A 22,366-nucleotide genomic window follows, 5' to 3' on the forward strand; every position below is an offset into this window, starting at 1 on the left:
TTTCCTATTGTGAATAATGCCGCAATAAACATACGTGTGCATGTGTCTTTATAGCAGCATGATTTATAGTCCTTTGGGTATATACCCAGTAATGGGATGGCTGGGTCAAATGGAATTTCTAGTTCTAGATCCCTGAGGAATTGCCACACTGACTTCCACAAGGGTTGAACTAGTTTACAGTCCCACCAACAGTGTAAAGGTGTTCCTATTTCTCCACATCCTCTCCAGCACCTGTTGTTTCCTGACTTTTTAATGATCACCATTCTAACTGGTGTGAGATGGTATCTCATTGTGGTTTTGATTTGCATTTCTCTGATGGCCAGTGATGGTGAGCATTTTTTCATGTGTTTTTTGGCTGCATAAATGTCTTCTTTTGAGAAGTGTCTGTTCATGTCCTTTGCCCACTTTTTGATGGGGTTGTTTGTTTTTTTCTTGTAAATTTGTTGGAGTTCATTGTAGATTCTGGATATTAGCCCTTTGTCAGATGAGTAGGTTGCAAAAATTTTCTCCCATTTTGTAGGTTGCCTGTTCACTCTGATGGTAGTTTCCTTGGCTGTGCAGAAGCTCTTTAGTTTAATTAGATCCCATTTGTCAATTTTGGCTTTTGTTGCCATTGCTTTTGGTGTTTTAGACATGAAGTCCTTGCCCATGCCTATGTCCTGAATGGTATTGCCTAGGTTTTCTTCTAGGGTTTTTATGGTTTTAGGTCTAATATTTAAGTCTTTAATCCATCTTGAATTAATTTTTGTATAAGGTGTAAGGAAGGGATCCAGTTTCAGCTTTCTACATATGGCTAGCCAGTTTTCCCAGCATCATTTATTAAATAGGGAATCCTTTCCCCATTTCTTGTTTTTGTCAGGTTTGTCAAAGATCAGATAGTTGTAGATATGTGGCATTATTTCTGAGGGCTCTGTTCTGTTCCATTGATCTATATCTCTGTTTTGGTACCAGTATCATGCTGTTTTGGTTACTGTAGCCTTATAGTATAGTCTAAAGTCAGGTAGCGTGATGCCTCCAGCTTTGTTCTTTTGGCTTAGGATTGACTTGGCGATGCGGGCTCTTTTTTGGTTCCATATGAACTTTAAAGTAGTTTTTTCCAATTCTGTGAAGAAAGTCATTGGTAACTTGATGGGGATGGCATTGAATCTGTAAATTACCTTGGAAAGGATGGCCATTTTCATGATATTGACTCTTCCTACCCATGAGCATGGAATGTTCTTCCATTTGTTTGTATCCTCTTTTATTTCCTTGAGCAGTGGTTTGTAGTTCTCCTTGAAGAGGTCCTTCACATCCCTTGTAAGTTGGATTCCTAGGTATTTTATTCTCTTTGAAGCAATTGTGAATGGGAGTTCACTCATGATTTGGCTCTCTGTTTGTCTGTTATTGATGTATAAGAAAGCTTGTGATTTTTGTACATTGATTTTGTATCCTGAGACTTTGCTGAAGTTGCTTATTAGCTTAAGGAGATTTTGGGGTGAGACAATGGGGTTTTCTAGATATACTATCATGTCATCTGCATACAGGGACAATTTGACTTCCTCTTTTCCTAACTGAATACCCTTGATTTCCTTCTCTTGCCTAATTGCCCTGGCCAGAACTTCCAACACCATGTTGAATAGAAGTGGTGAGAGAGGGCATCCCTGTCTTGTGCCAGTTTTCAAAGGGAATGCTTCCAGTTTTTGCCCATTCAGTATGATATTGGCTGTGGGTTTGTCATAAATAGCTCTTATTATTTTGAGATACGACCCATCAATACCTAATTTATTGAGAGTTTTTAGCATGAAGAGTTGTTGAATTTTGTCAAAGGCCTTTTCTGCATCTATTGAGATAATCATGTGGTTTTTGACTTTGGTTCTGTTTATATGCTGGATTACATTTATTGATTTGCGTATATTGAACCAGCCTTGCATCCCAGGGATGAAGCCCACTTGATCATGGTGGATAAGCTTTTTGATGTGCTGCTGGATTCTGTTTGCCAGTATTTTATTGAGGATTTTTGCATCAATGTTCATCAAGGATATTGGTCTAAAATTCTCTTTTTTTGTTGTGTCTCTGCCCGGCTTTGGTATCAGGATGATGCTGGCCTCATCAAATGAGTTAGGGAGGATTCCCTCTTTTTCTATTGATTGGAATAGTTTCAGAAGGAATGGTACCAGCTCCTCCTTGTACCTCTGGTAGAATTCGGCTGTGAACCCATCTGGTCCTGGACTTTTTTTGGTTGGTAAGCTATTGATTATTGCCACAATTTCAGCTCCTGTTATTGGTCTATTCAGAGATTCAACTTCTTCCTGGTTTAGTCTTGGGAGGGTGTATGTGTTGAGGAATTTATCCATTTCTTCTAGATTTTCTAGTTTATTTGCGTACAGGTGTTTGTAATATTCTCTGATGGTAGTTTGTATTTCTGTGGGATCAGTGGTGATATCCCCTTTATCATTTTTTATTGCATCTATTTGATTCTTCTCTCTTTTTTTCTTTATTAATCTTGCTAGCGGTCTATCAATTTTGTTGATCCTTTCAAAAAACCAGCTCCTGGATTCATTGATTTTTTGAAGGGTTTTTGCATCTCTATTTCCCTCAGTTCTGCTCTGATTTTAGTTATTTCTTGCCTTCTGCTAGCTTTTGAATGTGTTTGCTCTTGCTTTTCTAGTTCTTTTAATTGTGATGTTAGGGTGTCAATTTTGGATCTTTCCTGCTTTCTCTTGTGGGCATTTAGTGCTATAAATTTCCCTCTACACACTGCTTTGAATGCATCCCAGAGATTCTGGTATGTTGTGTCTTGGTTCTCGTTGGTTTCAAAGAACATCTTTATTTCTGCCTTCATTTCGTTATGTACCCAGTAGTCATTCAGGAGCAGGTTGTTCAGTTTCCACGTAGTTGAGCGGTTTTGAGTGAGATTCTTAATCCTGAGTTCTAGCTTGGTTGCACTGTGATCTGAGAGATAGTTTGTTATAGTTTCTGTTCTTTTACATTTATTAAGGAGAGCTTTACTTCCAAGTATATGGTCAATTTTGGAATAGGTGTGGTGTGGTGCTGAAAAAAATGTATATTCTGTTGATTTGGGGTGGAGAGTTCTGTAGATGTCTATTAGGTCTGCTTGGTGCAGAGCTGAGTTCAATTCCTGGGTATCCTTGTTGATTTTCTGTTTCGTTGATCTGTCTAATGTTGACAGTGGGGTGTTAAAGTCTCCCATTATTAATGTGTGGGAGTCTAAGTCTCTTTGTAGGTCACTCAGGACTTGCTTTATGAATCTGGGTGCTCCTGTATTGGGTGCATATATATTTAGGATAGTTAGCTCTTCTTGTTGAATTAATCCCTTTACCATTATGTAATGGCCTTCTTTGTCTCTTTTGATCTTTGTTGGTGTAAAGTCTGTTTTATCAGAGACTAGGATTGCAACCCCTGCCTTTTTTTGTTTTCCATTTGCTTGGTAGATCTTCCTCCATCCTTTTATTTTGAGCCTATGTGTGTCTCTGCACGTGAGATGGGTTTCCTGAATACAGCACACTGATGGGTCTTGAGTCTTTATCCAATTTGCCAGTCTGTGTCTTTTAATTGGAGCATTTAGTCCATTTACGTTTAAAGTTAATATTGTTATGTGTGAATCTGATCCTGTCATTATGATGTTAGCTGGTTATTTTGCTCATTAGTTGATGCAGTCTCTTCCTAGTCTCGATGGTCTTTACATTTCGGTATGATTTTGCAGTGGCTGGTACCGGTTGTGCCTTTCCATGTTTAGCGCTTCCTTCAGGAGCTCTTTTAGGGCAGGCCTGGTGGTGACAAAATCTCTCAGCATTTGCTTGTCTGTAAAGTATTTTATTTCTCCTTCACTTATGAAGCTTAGTTTGGCAGGATATGAAATTCTGGGTTGAAAATTCTTTTCTTTAAGAATGTTGAATATTGGCCCCCACTCTCTTCTGGCTTGTAGGGTTTCTGCCGAGAGATCCGCTGTTAGTCTGATGGGCTTCCCTTTGATGGTAACCCGACCTTTCTCTCTGGCTGCCCTTCACATTTTTTCCTTCATTTCAACTTTGGTGAATCTGACAATTATGTGTCTTGGAGTTGCTCTTCTCGAGGAGTATCTTTGTGGCGTTCTCTGTATTTCCTGAATCTGAATGTTGGCCTGCCTTGCTAGATTGGGGAAGTTCTCCTGGATAATATCCTGCAGAGTGTTTTCCAACTTGTTTCCATTCTCCCCGTCACTTTCAGGTACACCAATCAGACGTAGATTTGGTCTTTTCACATAGTCCCACATTTCTTGGAGGCTTTGCTCGTTTCTTTTTATTCTTTTTTCTCTAAACTTCCCTTCTCGCTTCATTTCATTCATTTCATCTTGCAGGGCTGATACCCTTTCTTCCATTTGATCGCATCGGCTCCTGAGGCTTCTGCATTCTTCACGTAGTTCTCGAGCCTTGGTTTTCAGCTCCATCAGCATCTTTAAGCACTTCTATGTATTGGTTATTCTAGTTATACATTCTTCTAAATTTTTTTCAAACTTTTCAACTTCTTTGCCTTTGGTTTGAATATCCTCTCGTAGCTCGGAGTAATTTGATCGTCTGAAGCCTTCTTCTCTCAGCTCGTCAAAGTCATTCTCCGTCCAGCTTTGTTCCGTTGCTGGTGAGGAACTGCGTTCCTTTGGAGGAGGAGAGGTACTCTTTTTAGAGTTTCCAGTTTTTCTGCTCTGTTTTTTCCCCATCTTTGTGGTTTTATGTACTTTTGGTCTTTGATGATGGTGATGTACAGATGGGTTTTTGGTGTGGATGTCCTTTCTGTTAGTTTTCCTTCTAACAGACAGAACCCTCAGCTGCAGGTCTGTTGGAGTACCTGGCTGGCCGTGTGAGGTGTCAGTCTGCCCCTGCTGGGGGGTGCCTCCCAGTTAGGCTACTCGGGGGTCAGGGGTCAGGGACCCCCTTGAGGAGACAGTCAGCCCGTTCTCAAATCTCCAGTTGCGTGCTGGGAGAACCACTGGTCTCCTCAAAGCTGTCAGACAGGGACATTTAAGTCTGCAGAGGTTACTGCTGTCTTTTTGTTTGTCTGTGCCCTGCCCCCAGAGGTGGAGCCTACAGAGGCAGGCAGGCCTCCTTGAGCTGTGGTGGGCTCCACCCAGTTCAAGCTTCCCGGCTGCTTTGTTTACCTAAGCGAGCCTGGGCAATGGCGGGCGCCCCTCCCCCAGCCTCGCTGCCGACTTGCTGTTTGATCTCAGACTGCTGTGCTAGCAATCAGCGAGACTCCGTGGGCGTAGGACCCTCTCAGCCAGGTGCGGGCTATACTCTCCTGGGGCACCGTTTCCTAAGCCCGTCGGAAAAGCACAGTATTCGGGTGGGAGTGGCCCGATTTTCCAGGTGCCGTCTGTTACCCCTGGAAAGGGAACTCCCTGACCCCTTGTGCTTCCCGAGTGAGGCAATGCCTCGCCACTGCTTCGGCTGGCGCACGGTGTGCTCACCCACTGACCTGTGCCCACTGTCTGGCACTCCCTAGTGAGATGAACACGGTACCTCAGATGGAAATGCAGAAATCACCCGTCTTCTGCATCACTGGCGCTGGGAGCTGTAGACCGGAGCTGTTCCTATTCAGCCATCTTGGCTCCTCCCCCGAAATAGGAAAGTTTTTACACTGTTGGTGGGAATGCAAATTAGTTCAACCATTGTGGAAGACAGTGTGGTGATTCCTCAAGGCTCTTGAACTAGAAATACTATTTGACCGCGCAATCCCATTACTGAGTATATAACCAAAGGAATATAAATCATTGTATTATAAAGCTACATGCACACATATGTTCACTGCAGCACTATTCACAATAGCAAAGACATGGAATCAACCCAAATGCCAATCAATGATAGACTAGATAAAGAAAATGTGGTACATATACACCATGGAATACTATGCAGCCATAAAAGGAAACGAGATCATGTCCTTTGTAGGGACATGGTTGGAGCTGGAAGCCATTATCCTCAGCAAACGCAGGAACAGAAAACCAAACACCACATGTTCTCACTTATAGGTGGGAGCTGAACAATGAGAACACATGGACACAGGGAGGGGAACAACACACAGTGGGGTCTGTCAGAGGGGTGGGGGGAGGGATAGCATCAGGATAAATAGCTGATGTATGCAGGGCTTAATACCTAGGTGAGGGATTGATAGGTGCAGCAAACCACCATGGCACATGTATACCTATTTAACAAACCTGCACGTCCTGCACATGTATCCTGGAAGTTAAAATGAAATTAGTTAAAAAAAAAATAGAAAAAATTACTACCTTACGGAAAATCAGAAAATTTAAATCTACATTTTAAACCCAAAAAAACAGCTTGGCACCTCCTCCACTCTCTCGTTTCCTTTCTTGCCATGTGATCTCTGCACAAGCTGGCTCCTTCCTGCCTCCAGCATGAGTGAAAGCAACCTGAGGCACTCATGCCATGCAGATGCTTGTGTCATGCTTCTTGTGCAATCTGCAGAACTGTAAGAGGAAGAAACCTTTTTTCTTTATCAATGACTCAGCCTCTGGAATTTCTTTATAGCGTCATTATTGTTCTTTCCAATGAAAGCAGATAGAATACAAAATAAAAAATACATATGTAGCAACATTCAACAAACTAAGAAAATGTAACTCATTTAAGATAAACAATGCTGAAAATAGAACAAAAGTACTGACAGTGAACAAAGAGGAAGCAGTGATTGCTAAATATATCCATTTATTTAATAGTATATGTGTGTATTCCATAATGGTTCTGTGGTCTACTGTTTCTTTTTTTAAATTTTTTTTTTATACTTTAAGTTTTAGGGTACATGTGCACAATGTGCAGGTTTGTTACATACGTATACATGCACCATGTGGGTGTGCTGTACCCATTAGCTCGTCATTTAGCATTAGGTATATCTCCTAATGCTATCCCTCCCCCCTCCCCCACCCCACAACAGTCCCTGGTGTGTGATGTTCCCCTTCCTGTGTCCATGTGTTCTCATTGTTCAAGTCCCACCTATGAGTGAGAACATGCGGTATTTGGTTTTTTGTCCTTGCGATAGTTTGCTGAGATGGTTTCCAGCTTCATCCATGTCCCTACAAAGGACATGAACTCATCATTTTTTATGGCTGCATAGATTCCATGGTGTATATGTGCCATATTTTCTTAATCCAGTCTATCATTGTTGGACATTTGGGTTGGTTCCAAGTCTTTGCTATTGTGAATAGTGCCACTATAAACATACGTGTGCATGTGTCTTTATAGCAGCATGATTTATAATCCTTTGGGTATATACTCATCAAAGGGATGGCTGGGTCAAATGGAATTTCTAGTTCTTGATCCCTGAGGAATCGCCACACCGATTTCCACTATAGTTCAACTAGTTTACAGTCCCACCAACAGTGTAAAAGTGTTCCTATTTTTCCACATCCTCTCCAGCACCTATTGTTTCCTGACTTTTTAATGATTGCCATTCTAACTGGTGTGAGATGGTATCTCATTCTGGTTTTGATTTGCATTTCTCCGATGGTCAGTGATGATGAGCACTTTTTCATGTGTTTTTTGGCTGCATAAATGTCTTCTTTTGAGAAATGTCTGTTCATATCCTTCGCCCACTTTTTGATGGGGTTGTTTTTTTCTTGTAAATTTGTTTGAGTTCATTGTAGATTCTGGATATCAGCCCTTTGTCAGATGTATAGGTTGCAAAAATTTTCTCACATTCTGTAGGTTGCCTGCTCACTCTGATGGTGGTTTCTTTTGCTGTGCAGAAGCTCTTTAGTTTATTAGATCTCATTTGTCAATTTTGGATTTTGTTGCCATTGTTTTTGGTGTCTTAGACATGAGGTCCTTGCCCATGCCTCTGTCCTGAATGGTATTGCCTAGGTTTTCTTCCAGGGTTCTTATGGTTTTACGTCTAACGTTTAAGTCTTTAATCCATCTTGAATTAATTTTTGTATAAGGTGTAAGGAAGGGATCCAGTTTCAGCTTTCTACATATGGCTAGCCAGTTTTCCCAGCACCATTTATTAAATAGGGAATCCTTTCCCCATTGCTTGTTTTTCTCAGGTTTGTCAAAGATCAGATAGTTGTAGATATGCGGCGTTATTTCTGAGGGCTCTGTTCTGTTCCATTGGTCTATATCTCTGTTTTGGTACCAGTACCATGCTGTTTTGGACACTGTAGCCTTGTAGTATAGTTTGAAGTCAGGTAGCGTGATGCCTCCAGCTTTGTTCTTTTGGCTTAGGATTGACTTTGCAATGCGGGCTCTTTTTTGGTTCCATATGAACTTTAGTTTTTTCCAATTCTGTGAAGAAAGTCATTGGTAGCTTGATGGGGATGGCATTGAATCTATAAATTACCTTGGGCAGTATGGCCATTTTCATGATATTGATTCCTCCTACCCCTGAGCATGGAATGTTCTTCCATTTGTTTGTATCCTCTTTTATTTCATTGAGCAGTGGTTTGTAGTTCTCCTTGAAGAGCTCCTTAACATCCCTTGTAAGTTGGATTTTATTCTCTTTGAAGCAATTGTGAATGGGAGTTCACTCATGATTTGGCTCTCTCTTTCTCTGTTATTGGTGTATAAGAATGCTTGTGATTTTTGTACATTGATTTTGTATCCTGAGACTTTGCTGAAGTTGCTTATCAGCTTAAGGAGATTTTGGGCTGAGGCGATGGGGTTTTCTAGATATATAATCATGTCATCTGCAAACAGGGACAATTTGACTTCCTCTTTTCCTAATTGAATGCCCTTTATTCCCTTCTCCAGCCTGATTGCCCTGGCCAGAACTTCCAACACTGTGTTGAATAGGAGTGGTGAGAGGGCATCCCTGTCTTGGGCCCATTTTCAAAGGGAATGCTTCTAGTTTTTGCCCACTCAGTATGATATTGGCTGTGGGTTTGTCATAGATAGCTCTTATTATTTTGAGATATCAATACCTAATACCTAATCAATATCAATACCTAATACCTAATACCCATCAATACCTAATTTATTGAGAGTTTTTAGCATGAAGGGTTGTTGAATTTTGTCAAAGGCCTTTTCTGCATCTATTGAGATAATCATGTGGTTGTTGTCTTTGGTTCTGTTTATATGCTCAATTACATTCATTGATTTTCATATGTTGAACAAGCCTTGCATCCCAGGGATGAAGCCCACTTGATCATGGTGGATAAGCTTTTTGATGTGCTGCTGGATTCGGTTTGCCAGTATTTTATTGAGGATTTTTGCATCAATGTTCATCAAGGATATTGGTCTAAAATTCTCTTTTTTTGTTGTGTCTCTGCCAGGCTTTGGTATCAGGATGATGCTGGCCTCATCAAATGAGTTAGGGAGGATTCCCTCTTTTTCTATCAATTGGAATAGTTTCAGAAGGAATGACACCAGCTCCTCCTTGTACCTCTGGTAGAATTCGGCTGTGAATCCATCTGGTCCTGGATTTTTTTTTGGTTGGTAAGCTATTAATTATTGCCTCAATTTCAGAGCCTGTTATTGGTCTATTCAGAGATTCAACTTCTTCCTGGTTTAGTCTTGGGAGAGCGTATGTGTTGAGGAATTTATCCATTTCTTCTACATTTTCTAGTTTATTTGTGTAGAGGTGTTATAGTACTCTCTGATGGTAGTTTCTATTTCTGTGGGATCGGTGGTGATATCCTCTTTATCATTTTGTATTCTGTCTATTTGATTCTTCTCTCTTTTCTTCTTTATTAGTCTTGCTAGCAGTCTATCAATTTTGTTGATCTTTTCAAAAAACCAGCTCCTGGATTCACTGATTTTTTGAAGGGTTTTTTGTGTCTCTATTTCCTTCAGTTCTGCTCTGATCTTAGTTACTTCTTGCCTTCTGCTAGCTTTTTAATGTGTTTGCTCTTGCTTTTCTAGTTCTTTTAATAGTGATGTTAGGCTGTCAATTGTAGATCTTTCCTGCTTTCTCTTGTGGGCATTTAGTGCTATAAATTTCCCTCTACACACTGCTTTGAATGCATCCCAGAGATTCTGGTATGTTGTGTCTTTGTTCTCATTGGTTTCAAAGAACATCTTTATTTCTGCCTTCATTTCATTATGTACCCAGTAGTCATTCAGGAGCAGGTTGTTCAGTTTCCATGTAGTTGAGCGGTTTTGAGTGAGTTTCTTAATCCTGAGTTCTAGTTTGATTGCACTGTGGTCTGAGAGACAGTTTGTTATAATTTCTGTTCTTTTACATTTGCTGAGGAGTGCTTTACTTCCAAGTATGTGGTCAATTTTGGAATAGGTGTGGTGTGGTGCTGAAAAGCATGTATATTCTGTTGATTTGGGGTGGAGAGTTCTGTAGATGTCTATTAGGTCCGCTTGGTGCAGAGCTGAGTTCAATTCCTGGGTATCCTGGTTAACTTTCTGTCTCGTTGATCTGTCTAATGTTGACAGTGGGGTGTTAAAGTCTCCTATTATTATTGTGTGGGAGTCTAAGTCTCTTTGTAGGTCACTCAGGACTTGCTTTATGAATCTGGGTGCTCCTGTATTGGGTGCATAAATATTTAGGATAGTTGGTTCTTCTTGTTGAATTGATCCCTTTATCATTATGTAATGGCCTTCTTTGTCTCTTTTGATCTTCATTGGTTTGAAGTCTGTTTCATCAGAGACTAGGATTGCAACCCCTGCCTTTTTTTGTTTTCCATTTGCTTGGTAGATCTTCCTCCATCCCTTTATTTTGAGCCTATGTGTGTCTCTGCACGTGAGATGGGTTTCCTGAATACAGCACACTGATGGGTCTTGAGTCTTTATCCAATTTGCCAGTCTGTGCCTTTTAATTGGATCATTTAGCCCATTTACATTTAAGGTTAGTATTGTTATGTGTCAATGAATTTGAGCCTGTCATTATGATGTTAGCTGATTATTTTGCTCATCAGTTGATGCAGTTTCTTCCTAGCCTTGATTGTCTTTACAATTTGGCATGTTTTTGCAGTGGCTGGTACCAGTTCTTCCTTTCTATGTTTACTGCTTCCTTCAGGAGCTCTTTTAGGGTGGGCCTGGTGCCGACAAAATCTTTCAGCATTTGCTTGTCTGTAAAGGATTTTATTTCTCCTTCACTTATGAAACTTAGTTTGGCTGGATATGAAATTCTGGGTTGAAAATTCTTTTCTTTAAGAATGTTGAATATTGGCCCCCATTCTCTTCTGGCTTGTAGAGTTTCTGCCGAGAGATCAGCCGTTAGTCTGATGGGCTTCCCTTTGTGGGTAACCCGACCTTTCTCTCTGGCTGCCCTTCACATTTTTTCCTTCCTTTCAACTTTGGTGAATCTGACAATTATGTGTCTTAGAGTTGCTCTTCTCGAGGATTATCTTTGTGGCGTTCTCTGTATTTCCTGAATTTGAATGTTGGCCTGCCTTGCTAGGTTGGGGAAGTTCTCCTGGATAATATCCTGCAGAGTGTTTTCCAACTTGGTTCCATTCTCCCCGTCACTTTCAGGTAAGCCAATTAGACATAGATTTGGTCTTTTCACATAGTCCCATATTTCTTGAAGGTTTTGTTCGTTTCTTTTTATTCTTTTTTCTCTAAACTTCTCTTCACACTTCATTTCATTCATTTCATCTTCCATGGCTGATACCCTTTCTTCCAATTGATTGAATCAGCTACTGAGGCTTGTGCATTCATCACGTAGTTCTCATGCCATGGTTTTCAGCTCTATCAGGTCCTTTAAGGACTTCTCTGCATTGATCATTCTAGTTATTCGTCTAATTTTTTTTCAAAGTTTTTAACTTCTTTGCCATTGGTTCGAACTTCCTCCTTTAGCTCGGAGTAGTTTGATCTTCTGAAGCTTTCCTCTCTCAACTCGTCAAAGTCATTCTCCGTCCATCTTTGTTCTGTTGCTAGTGAGGAGCTGCATTCCTTTGGAGGAAGAAAGGCACTCTGATTTTTAGAGTTTCTGGTTTTTCCGCTCTGTTTTTTCCCCATCTTTGTGGTTTTATCTACCTTTGGTCTTTGATGATGGTGACGTACAGATGGGTTTTTGGTGTGGATGTCCCTTCTGTTCGTTAGTTTTCCTTCTAACAGTCAGGACCCTCAGCTGCAGGCTTGTTGGAGTTTACTGGACGTCCATTCCAGACCCTGTTTGCCTGGGTATCAGCAGCGGTGGCTGCCGAACAGCGGATATTGGTGAACCGCAAATGCTGCTGCCTGATCGTTCCTCTGGAAGTTCTGTCTCAGAGCAGTAACCGGCCATGTGAGGTGTCAGTCCACCTCTACTGGGGGGTGCCTCCCAGTTAGGCTACTCGGGGGTCAGGGACCCACTTGAGGAGGCAGTCTGCCCATTCTCAGATCTCAAGCTGTGTGCTGGGAGAACCACTACTCTCTTCAAAGCTGTCAGACAGGGACATTTAAGTCTGCTGAGATTATTGCTGTCTTTTGTTTGTCTGTGCCCTGCCCCCAGAGGTGGAGCCTACAGAGGCAGGCAGGCCTCCTTGAGCTGTGGTGGGCTCCACCCAGTTCGAGCTTGCCGGCTGCTTTGATTACCTACTCAAGCCTGAGCAATGGCTGGCGCCCCTCCTCCAGCCTCGCTGCCGCCTTGCAGTTTGATCTCAGACTGCTGTGCTAGCAACGAGCAGGATATAATCTCCTGGTGTGCTATTTGTGAAGCCCGTTGGAAAAGCGCAGTATTAGGGTGGGAGTGACCTGATTTTCCAGGTGCCGTCTGTCACCGCTTTCTTTGACTAGGAAAGGGAATTCCCTGACCCCTTGCACTTCCCGGGTGAGGCGATGCATCGCCTGCTTTGGCTCACGCATGGTGCACTGCACCCACTGTCCTATACCCACTGTCTGGCACTCCCCTGTGAGATGAACCTGGTACTTCAGTTGGAAATGCAGAAATCACCCGTCTTCTGCGTCACTCACGCTGGGAGCTGTAGACTGGAGCTGTTCCTATTTGGCGATCTTGGCTCCACCAGCAGTCTACTGTTTCATAAAGTGTCTATGATGAAATGCTAATTAGTAAGTAATGGAGGAAATTTGTAGGAAATTTATATAATTTTAACAAACTACATATTTAAAGAGAAACCACACTTAGAAACGCTAAAACGTAATTAGACAGCTAAATCCATTAAAAGGCCCTTTAATTGATCTGATGGCACCAAGGCACCACAAACATGGACCCAGGAAGAAAGAGTCAAATCTATGTCTGGCAATAAAAATATAGTCGTATTAAGTGACAAATACGTCTGTGCCTATACTTGTTTTATGTTCCATAGACACAGGATTATGTCATTCCAATAACACATGATATATTCACAGATAGCTAACACACAATTATTCTGTGAGAAAATATTGCCCTATTACTGCTTGTGTAAATTCATTCAAATCATTTTACCTTCGTGAAATGCTGTTTAAATTTTTAGAAAGCTTATTTCAGGAGAAAAATACTTGGGTCAGAATAGGACTAAAGAGTGAAATTTCACTTCTGGTTACACTGTAGATGGTCACAAAAGACCATTGTTCCCATAGTAACATCAAGAACACACTGGAAAGGCACCATGATCTTACTGATCTAATGGAGAGTTGAGGGTGCAACTCAACTCCAGAGGACGTTACGTTTTTCCTAGATAGGCCATATTTACACCTAAAGAGTAAGAAGAATCAGCTGAATTTTGAATGACTGAGTGGCCTAGAGTAACAAACAGTAATCTGTTGGAGCTCTAGACATAATGCTATTCCTTACTGCCAGTCAGTTTACCCCCAGCAGACATTTACCATACTCACAGCAGAGTACAGCACACTGAATATGGGCTGGAAGAAGAGATCTCCTTAGTATGAAAAGCTGGAAGCTCAGTGGGAAAGCAAACAAAAAGCCTCAGGTACTTATATCTCAAGCCCTGCTGAGGAAAGGGGCATGATCCTGCTCTCATAACAATGAAGTGAATTAACTGAAGCTAATTAAAACTGAATTCTAACACCAAAGGCACCCAACTTATGATTAATGCAAAGAGTTTTAGCTTTTCGTTCGGCCTGACAGAGAAAAAGGTAAGGTAAACCTTCAGTTTTTACTGTTGTTTTTATCCAGTGTCTCTAGCATGCAATCAAAACTTATGAGGTATGAAACAAAGCAGAAAAATGAAACACATGACTCAAATAAAAATACGTCAAAAGAAACAAACCCACAGATGACCAAGATGTTGAAATTAGCAGGAAAGGACATGAAATTATCTATCAAAAATATGTTAAAGAATTGAGAGATGGAATTCGAGATAATGAATAAAAGTATGAACAAATTTAGCAGAGGAAAAAACCTAAAATGGGCCAAATAGACATTTTAGAATTTAAAACTGCAATATCGAAAGTGAAGAATACATTGAATGTACATAACAGCAAATGGAACCAAGTAGAAGATGTCAATAAAAATTATACAAATTGCAGCACAGAGAGAAAAAAGAATAAACAAAATTGAAAAGAAAAAAAGAGGACATTAGTTGACATCTGGTGTCATATTAAGCCATTTACTATATATCTAATTGGAGTCCCTAAATGAGAAGAGAAGCAGAATGGAGCAAAGAAAATGTTGGAAAAAATAATGTAGAAAACTTTGACAAATGATTTTTAACTACATAAAATTATATACCAATGAAAACATTCTCCAAAAGAAGATGGCTATATAAAGAGATTTTCTGGATCTTAGTGCCCTTTCTACCCTAAAGTGCTGCTTTCTGAACCAGAGGGCTTTCTGAAAGAGAGGACCCTTCATCAAGGGTCTTTACTGTCTTTACTCTCCTAAGCTTTCAACATTTTATCTCAAATAAAAACAGGCATTTGGGTTTCCTCCCTGGATAGCCTTCTGCATGTAATGGATGTTTGTACTGAAATTTATCCTGTTGCATTCAGTAAATATTTAATTGCAAGTGCTTATTAAGAGATACAGGAGAAACTATGAGATCTGTTATCTCCCTCTTTCTTTTCAACAAAATATCAATTCTCTTTGGGAAAAGAAGGCATTCAGCCTAAGGGATAAAATATGTAAATGGAAGAGTAGTGTGGCACTTCTTGGAAGGAGAAAGCTGGCTCATCCGAAATAGGGATTTCCCCTAGTGGCCACGTCTCCATTCTTCCTCTGGTGCCTGGAAGTGTGCATGATTGCTGGAGCACCAGCTGTTAACTAAGACCACAATGTACCCTTGGGAACAGAAGCCATGGGTATAGTTGCTGGAGCACAGGATGGAAGGAGTCCAGATCATGATGCACATGGAGCTGCCAACTCTATGCTCAGGTTTTTCTCTGTGAGCCCAGATGAGTTCTGCAGCATCTGTCTATGTCCTAGTTAGGTCTGCGATGAACTGACTGCCTCTCAGTGAAGGGTTTCATACCCACTCACACAGAGTGAAATAAGCTATGGTTTTCCACGTTTTAACAAAGCTGTCATCCTCAAGGATTGATCCCCAAGTTGTTCGAAAGGCAGAGCTAATACTGGAACTTGACACAAGTGTGACTCATTACTTCCCAGCTGCTCAGGTACTCCAAGCAAAGGAGGAAAGTGCTGGTAGAACAATGTCGTCTTAGCATGAAAGAAGCACTTTTTTTCCCTAATTTCCTATGGTTGTAAATTGCCACTCTCTCTAAAGAATCCACCCAAATAGGGAGGAAGCTCAGATGTCAGGTGTGTTCAGAAGGGAACTTTCTACTCAGAAAGGGCTCCCCAGGAAGCTGAATCTTCAGCTGCAGACCTTGAGGAGGGAGTTTCCTCTTACAGAGGAAAATAAACTCTCAGCTAACACATCAATCCCTTTGCAAAGGCAGGTCTCACACACACAATCACAAGGTGTACTCCCACCCCAGGGAGCATGAACTATCTCTCTGCAGGTGGGCCCAAGAGAGAGGTAAAGAGAGCATAGAAAGCAAGACCCCTGTGAGATGTCAAGCCTCAAGGAAGAGAGAGAGTGTGTGAAGAGCATCACAGGAACTAGGAAAGGATGCAAATCCAGCTCTCTGGAAAAATCTGCCCATGAGTATCACAGGAGGTGCTGATGAGGAACCACCCGGGAGGAGCACAGCATAAGAGTTGCTGATCCACAGGTCACATTTGTGAGGGGGAAAAAAGCATCCTTTCTTCAATACATCCACCTGTCAGACTTTCTCACAATATGCCATTGTTATTAAGTGAAAATACTTTTACTGCTACCTGCTTGAATATTATCATAATAAATATATGGTATATAGTACGTACAGTGACAAGAACTGACTCCTAAGACCTGCAGAATCCAGCAAGGTGGCCCTGGGTTCCTCAAGCATCAGAGCTCACCCCATGGATGGGAGAGCCTCTTGAGATTTCAAACATCACAATAATAATGAAGCACCCAGTTGGTCTTGGTAATTGATGTTTCACACAATTTATGACATTTCATGTCCATGAAAATTGTAGAAGAAAGGATTTTTATCCTGATGGACAGACAAGAAAACTGGCCTCAGAAGGTTCAGAGATTTGCCTAATGTCACATGGTAAGAACATGGCCACACTAGGGCTCTCAGGCTCTGAAGAGCACATTCTCCCCAAAGCAAAACCAAAGACATGGCCCCAGGAGAAAGTTGGTGCCTGTCTTCACTGGGCAGTGATTCAATCTCATTCTGCTTCTCATCACCCATGGTCTTCATCCACTCCCACTCCTCAGTCACCACTAGAGTGGTTTGTGAGCTCAATCTCTCTTGCTCTGTTTCTTCATTTTAAAAGCCTGTGCCCTCCAAATCACGCCACGCTCTTTCCACCTTATCCAGGCTGTGTTCACCTGTGCTTCCACAATGACTGACTCTTACACCTGACCTTGAATGACAGCCTCTGACTGCAGGTTTTCCACAGACTCCAGAATTTCCTGCAAAGCCAGGAAAGACAGTTTTACGAGCTCATTCAACTCCTGTTTCTCTTGAAGCATCTTGTAAAGTTCACATTCTTTGCCAATGATGAGGCTGCTTGGAGGCTGAGCATGGTCTAAGTTGTAAAGAATGTTTGGAATTTATTAGGAAATGTCTGAAGTTAGAAAAAACTTCACCAGGCACCTCTTCCAGGCAAAGACATCCCTGATTCACAGGATTGACAGAAATTTCCCAATGAACAAAGCTCTATCCAAACTCAGCCACAGACCTGCCAGCACGGTGAAAATGAAGTGTCTTTGTAGTCAGCTGGGTGCTGCTTCAATGTAATCAGGGGCTGTTGTTCCAAATAGCTTCAGTAATTCAATTACTTTTTGGTCTAACCCAATAGAATGGGAATGCATTATTTCATGGCAAATTACATAAACAACATCATGTTCACAGAAAATTGAGAAGAAAAATGCCAACCATAACCTGTCCCGCTAAAATCTCAGCTGGGTCCTTTCCATTCCGGCCACATACATTCCTTTCATACAGTGTTCTTCACTCCTGATTATCTCAAAGTGCTTTCTCTGTCTCTAGAAATGCCTCCTAATCCTCATGACAAGGCGCTTGGGTCTCCTCAACTATAACACACAGGTAATAGTACCTTCCTTGCCTGGTTCACAGGGTTGATGGTGAACATGCAAGTACTTTGTGAACTGTCGACGTTCAGGCTCAGGGACTGGGCAAGCCAGGCCTTGCCTCTCACACTTACCTTCTGTCATTCTGGGTGCTTTAGCATAGGATGAGATGGGCAGAGTAATGAGCCCTCTTGTACCCTGGGCTACACTTTCTAAGGGGAGAAGGGTGAAAGGGAAGTAGATTCTCATCAGCTATACCTCTAAATCTATCCTGTATCTGACCCCCTTCTCACCTCCTCCATGTCTAAGCCATGCCATCCCTGACCAACACGGCTGACTAGCTGCCTAACTGGTTTCTCTGCTGTCATTCTTAGGCCCAGGACAGTCATATTTTTAACCTGAAGGCAGAGTGATACTTTGCTTTATATTTTTTTTAATTTACTTTTTTAGAGACGGAGTCTCAGTCTGTTGCCCAGGCTGGAATGCAGTGGCATGATCATGGCTCACTGCAGCCTCAAACTCCTGGGCTCAAGCAATGCTCCTGCCTCAGCCTCCCCAGTGGATAGAACTACAGGCACACACTACCATGTATCACTAATTTTGCCATCATTTTTTGTAGAGACAGGATCTTGCTATGTTGCACAGGCTTATCTTAAACTCCAGGCCTCAAGCAATTCTCCCTCCTTGGCTTCCCAAGGCACTTGGATTACAGGCATAAGTAGCCATGCCCAGTCCAGAGTAATATTTTAAACACACCAATCAGACTGTGTCATGCTGTAACTCTATGGATTCTCAACTGATTTAGAATCAAATACAGTTTTAATAGCAAAATACAACTTTAATCAAATTCAACTATTTTGAAGTAAATGTTTATCACAAAAAGGACAAAGGCCCTGAAAGATGCGGCCTAGCTTCCCTCTCCAGACATACCCTCTGCCATCCCTGACTCACTCTGCTCTACTTAGACCAGCCTTCCTGCTGGGCCTGTAACACACCAACCACATAGCCTTTGTGCTTACTGTTCCCTTGGCCTGCAATGCCCTTCCCAGGTGCCACCATCGCTCCCATGCTTCATCCAGGACTTAAAACAGTCTATCCCATCCCCATCTCTCTCTATCCCCTAGAAAAAGAGTGAGAAAGCTCACACTTCAATCAGGGCTCACTGCAGCCTCAACTGATCCTCTCCATCAGCTTCTTGAGTAGCTGGGACTACAGGCACAAACCACCATATCAGGCTAATTTTTTCTTTTTTGTAGAGATGGAATATCACTATGTTTCACACGCTGGTACTGAACTCTTAGACTCAAGAAATCCTCCCACCTCGGCCTCCAAAAGTGTGGGGATTAAAGGAATGAGCCACCATGACTAGCCTCCAGCCCTTTCTTTGAGTTATATGCCTGACTGTTTCTTTGAGTCTTGGTTTGGAATTTGCTTTATAATAAGTGTCGTGTATTATTTTGGTAAATCTTTTTTCTATTACACTTAGAAATATTTTCAAATCAAGATCAGACCATGGAATGTACTTGAGAAGAATTTTTCCTCTTCTTTGGTACAGGTTATGTCTGGAACACACTAATGGAACACCAAAAATCATGAAATCCAAACTACAAGACCATCACACATTCACCCAAAAAATGGCTTTGTAAAGTATTTCCATGATAAAAAAAAAGAAAAAAAATTTTCTTTTATGTCATAAAGATATAACAATATAAAGATATAATAATATCTTTATGCCACTGGACAATCTACAAGGCATTTTCAGTATCTATTACCTTACCTGAAAATCAGGTGTATTACCTGATTCAAAAATAACATCCTAAGAACCAAAGTCTAAGTCTTAGACATTAGACTATAAATATTGACATGACACCAGAATATCTTTAGAAAGTAATTAGGATAAAAATATAACTACAGTGACATGGCTTCATAAAACATAATGAACACACTTAAGTCTCCACAGGAAAAAGTGTTGAGGGTGGAACACTAGAAGTAAACACTTTCTTCTCAACCCACTTTGATAAAGTTTTAATAAGAAAATACAAGAGTTTAACCAAATTCAACTCCTTTGGAGTAATGATACATTACACAAAGTGTCCTAGTTCTTGTTTCTCCCTGAGTCACACTTTGAGCTGATGTGTACCAGTTTCCTAAAGGTTTAATATTTTCTCCTACTATTTTAGGCCCTGAGAGCCTGCCTCTCCAGGGATATTCTAGTCAAACCCCTCCCAGGCTGAAATAGCCAGGCAATAAGGATCCCAGTAGTCCTTAGAACATAAGAAGAAATCCTCTTTGAGCCCATCTACCAGAGAGGGGTTTTGGAGGCTGAACCTGCAGACTTTATGTGACTCTCAGGCTTTCTCCAGCCAAAAGAGCACCTGGGGTAAGGGTTAGAAGGTCAAGGACCAAGAAGGCAAGGCTGCAATGAGCTATGATCATGCCACTGCACTCCAGCCTGGGTGACGAAGTGAGAACCTGTCTCAAAAAGAAAAAAAAAAAAAAACAAGAAAAGGTCAAAGAAGACAGAAAAGAGCACACTCATAACTCTGGGATGAGCTAGTACAACAAAAACAGGATGAAAGTCTACCCCCTCAGAATCATAAAGTGACCACAGTGAGGATAAAGAGTCTATTTTTTTTTAACTTGAGCCATCATCACTTGTGACAGCAAATGAGTTTTCTGCATATAACTCCTAGCTAAACAAGAAAACCATAAGGAAAATATTTCCCACTGCTGATACAACCGTAATGGGATCATTTTCTCACATAATAAATGAATTTTGATGCTTTAGTAAAACTACCTATATACTAAACAAAGATTAGTATGTTATGAAACAAAGATTGGAACAGAAAGGGGGATTACTTGAATTATGGGAAGCATCAAGACAAGAGAAGATGGTCTCTTCATAAAAATATTTTCCCTGTTTCACTCACTCAGCACAACTAAAAACCCTGGACTTTATATATAAAATAACATGAGAAGACTCTGACAGGTCAACGGAAGACAGACTGGCTAGGGAACCTGTATCCTGAGGACCATGGTGGTGAGCTCCCAGGGTGTTCCTATTGCCTTGGACATCCCAGACATGGAACTGAGGGCAGCATCCTGGAAAGGGCAATGGACACAGACTGAAAAAGTCTCAAGAGGAGCCTGCTGTATCTGACCAAATGACCAGAAAGAGGCAGCCCAGCAAGGCACAACACTTTGAAACAATAACACTTTTCCCCAGCCAAATGCTTGAAAAGGCCAAATGAGGAGTCCAGACTTCCACACTCAAAATGCTTTAATGAGGTTCCCCAAATACCCTACTGGGTTGGGGATAGAGAAGGCCCAATAGGGAGCCCATATTTCATCCCTACCCAGATGTAATGAAGAAAGCTTTGTGGAGAGTCAAGGCTCTCACCACCACTGAGAACTATGGAGGACACCCCAAGTTGTGTCTGTGGAAGCCATGTGTGGAGCTGGATATCCCACCCGTCCAGCAGAAATGAGAAGCCCCCAATAACCTCAGATGTGAATGTAGGCTGAGTGAGGAAACTAGACTTTTACCCCCACCTGCCAGTACTGAGACAGCACTCCCACCTCTTGCTTGGCCATAGAGTTCTCAGAGGAAGCCAGTGAAAGGAGGTTTTAGTAAGATCCAGAGTTTTATAATATCATAAAAAATATATCCAGGATTCAACTGAAAATTACATGTCTTGGAAGAACCAGGAAGATTCAAACTGCAAATAAGACAATTAAAAGCTACCAATACCAAGATGACAAGAGATGTTAGAATTATCTGACAAAGCTATTAAAGCAGTCATCATAAAAATGTTTCAATGAGCAATTATGAACACATTTGAAACAAATGAAAAAAGTATAAAGTCTCAGCAAAGAAACACAAAATCACAACAAATAAATAGAAGATATAAAGAATGAAATAGAAATTCTAGAATAGAGAAATAAATAACCAAAATAAAACTACAGTTGATGGGCTCAGTGGCAGCATTAATGAGAAAAAGGAAAAAGTCAGTGAACTGGAAGACAGAACAATAGAAATAACCCAATATGAAAAACAGAGAGAAATGGACTGGAGAGAAAAAAAGAAATGAGAATAACTTCACAGACCTATGGGACTATATAAATGATCTAAAAATTATGTAAATGGAGTGCTGCCAGAAGAGAAGAAAATGTGGGGCTGAAAAAGTACCAGAAGAAATTTTAGCTGGAGATATGCCAAATTTGGAAAAAGACATAAACCTACAGTTTCAAGAATCATAGTGAACATCAATCTGGATAAATTTTTTTAAAAATCCACACCAAAACACATCTTAGAAAATTTCCAAAAACTAAAACAAATAAACAATTTTTAAAGCAGCCAGAGAAAATTTACACCTTACCTAGCAGGGCAGACTTCTCATCAGTACCCATAAAGAGGAATTAGCAGAACGTTTTTAAGTGCTGGAAAAAAAATCTGTCAGCCTAGCATTCTATATCCATTGAAAGTATTCTACACAAATGAAGAGGAAATCAAGTCATTCTTAAATAAATGGAGACAAAGAGAATTTATCTCTAGCAAACCTACCCTAAAATAGTGTTTAAAGAAAGTTCTCTAAATTTCCTTTCTAGGAAATTTTTTTAAAAATTTTTTTTAAAAACACAAAAAACAACAAGCATGGGTAAGGACGTGGAGAAATCTGAATTCTCCTACCCTGACGGTGGGAATGTAAAGTAGTGAACCTATGGTGGAAAACAGTGTGGCAGGGTTTCTCAAAAAATTAAAAGTAGAATGAACATATGATCCAGGAATTACATTTCTGTGTATATACCCAAAAAAACTGAAAGCATCAAACTGATATTTCCACACCCATGTTAACTGCAGTATTACTCACAATAGCCAAAAAATGGAAGCAACCCATTTGTCAATCAGCAGATGAATGCATAAACAAAATGCGGTTTCTACAGACAATGGAATATATTCAGCCTTTT

General features: G+C 40.9%; 1 protein-coding gene across 1 annotated transcript in view; it reads right to left on the minus strand.

The window, feature by feature from the left end:
- The window catches only part of LOC100449185 (cytochrome P450 2C31-like), a 77,489-nt gene that overhangs the window by 49,833 nt on the left and 5,290 nt on the right, over positions 1-22,366 (minus strand). The gene's annotated exons all lie outside the window — the stretch shown is intronic.

This window comes from Pongo abelii, chromosome 8, assembly GCF_028885655.2.
Source record: "Pongo abelii isolate AG06213 chromosome 8, NHGRI_mPonAbe1-v2.0_pri, whole genome shotgun sequence".
NCBI classification, from domain to species: Eukaryota; Metazoa; Chordata; class Mammalia; order Primates; family Hominidae; genus Pongo; species Pongo abelii.